Genomic DNA, 2,500 nt, shown 5'->3' with positions numbered 1-2,500 from the left:
GGAGAGATGAGAGGGTGGGGGGAGGGAGAGAGGGAGAGAGAGAGAGGGAGGAGAGATAGAGAGGGGCCGATAGTAGTCGATAGATAGTAGATAGAATGATTAAGAGAGAACGAGAGATGAGAGTGATGGGAAAGAGAAAGAATGTGAGGCGGAGAGGATGAGAGAAAGAGAAGAAAGCGAGTGAGAGAGAGTGAGAGCAAAGAAGCGAGAGAGAAAGAAACGAGAAAGAAAGCGAGAGAGAAAGCGAGATGGAGGAGAGAGAGAGAGGAGAGAGAGAGAGAGCTAGAGAGAGAGAGAGGGAGGGGGAGAGAGAGAGAGGGGGGGAGACGCGAGGAGAGAGAGAGAGAGAGAGAGACAGAAGATTGAAGAGGGAGAGGAGAGAGAGAGAGAGGGACGCGAGAAGAGAGAGAGAGAGAGGAGAGAAGAGAGAGGAGAGAGAGGCGGTTGAGAGAGATGAGAGGGAGAGCGTAGAACCGCGAGGGAGAGGTGGAGAGAGGACGATAGCTAGGGGATAGATTGATAGAAGTACGAGAAAGAGAGCGTGCGAGAAGGAGAAAGGAAGGAGCGAGAGAGAGAGAGAGAAAGCGTGAGCGGAGAAAGCGAAAGAAAGCGGAGAGGAAAGCGAGAGAGAGAGAGAGAGAGAGAGAGTTGATGAGAGAAGTGGAGGAGAGAAGAACGCGAGGTGAGAGAGAGGAGAGAGGAGAGAGAAAGGAGAGAGAGAGGAGAGCGAGAGAAGTAGAGAGAGAGAGTGAGAGAAAGAGAAAGAAAGCGAGCGAGAGAGAGAGAGAGAAAGAGAGTGAGAGAAAGAGAAAGAAAGCGAGAGAGAAAGCGAGAGAGAGAGAGAGAGAGAGAGAGAGAGAGAGAGAGAGAGAGAGAGAGAGAGAGAGAGAGAGAGAGAGAGAGAGAGAGAGAGAGAGAGAGAGAGAGAGAGAGAGAGAGAAAACAGCCATGCCACCGGTTGTGGTCGCCAGTTGAAACTAGCGCTGGCGCCCTCTGCTCTTCTGTTTTGTTTTGTCTCTGCTTCTGTTCCTCTGCATCTCTCTCTACCTCCTTTACCCTTTCACCACCACCTAGTATAACGTTCACCGCCTTAGGGCATCCGAGCTAGCAAACAGAGACTGAGAGTGGAGCACCTGAAGCAAGAAACAAGAGAGGAAAAGACCCCCCACAAGACCACACACCAACACAAAGACACACAGCAGCCACACACCACCACCACCACCCCAAAGCCCGAGAGCCACCAACACAGACACACCAAGCCCAACCAACCCCAACACCACCCCAACCAAGAGAAGCACACAACCAAGAGACCACAGACAACCAGCAACCCACAACCACACAAAAAGACAAGAGAAGAAAATAGATGAAAAATCGTTTATAGAAAGTAACAAAGTGATAAAGACTGACTTGCATTACACAGAAGTGCAAAAAGAAAATCGACCTGTGAAGCGGAAGCCAGCTATGAAGAATGCACAAAGCACGACCAGTGCAACGCATGCATGAATATACACTCCTTTACACAGCGTCACAAACAAAACGGGAAGCCAGAGACAATGCCAAGACGAAAAGCCACCTCTTGCCCACCACCCAATCGAACAAATGAATGAACACACAAACAAAAGCCATTTGAGTTAGCGTAGACCCGGTAGCAGTCAGGGATTCATTTCCCTTATTTCGTTGTCTTTTCGCGGACATACAATAAAATGAATAATAAATATGCAAGTAAATTGCCAGAATGTTTTGAAAAGGACGGCACGGAGGGAGGCGCAAAATGCTAGTTGCACGAAGGATGATAGAAGACGTGTCAACATTTGTTCCATTTCAGTTATGATTGTATCTACTATTTTCCTGATATTTTGCGGTGGTGGTAATGGTGGGGTGGTAGTGGTAGCGATGAGAATGATGACATCAGGATCATCAAGAAGAACAATAATAACTATCTAACTCATAGTAAAACAAATAAGTAGCAATAAAAATAACAATGGCAGTTGTTCGTTCAATAGCAATAAAAAAATAACAAGAACAAGAAAGACAAGTGTTATAATAACAACAAAAGCAACAACAGGAAATCCATCATCATGAAAATGAACATTAACAAGGTTAACATATAAAAAACACAGGCCCCTTTCAGCAAAGTACTTAGGCAAGAAATCGCAGATCGCACAGAGTGCCCCATCATAGTCAGCCTCCTCAGTGAGTGCAACAGCGCGCGCAACAATAAACAATCCCAAGCCATAAAGGCGGGTAAAATAACACACTCACTTCACTTCTACACCGTGGCCGAAGATTGCCCAAGGACGACAGTTCGCCACCGCACTTCACACTCAATAACAATTTTAAGTATGGTGATAATTGTGTACGCATTAATTAAAATAAAATTACCATCAACATGTACAAACAAAAGTATAATAGCGTCCGTTAATTAACATCAATGCCCATAGGAATATGACGAATTAAAAGAAACCGAAACCCCCTGAACGTGACTTCTGATAAACCTCCT

The sequence above is a fragment of the Penaeus japonicus genome, unplaced genomic scaffold (genome assembly GCF_977035675.1).
Source record: "Penaeus japonicus unplaced genomic scaffold, GWHDUDI00000001_assembly GWHDUDI00000010, whole genome shotgun sequence".
In the NCBI taxonomy this organism is placed as follows: domain Eukaryota; kingdom Metazoa; phylum Arthropoda; class Malacostraca; order Decapoda; family Penaeidae; genus Penaeus; species Penaeus japonicus.
This window is presented reverse-complemented; position numbering follows the sequence as displayed.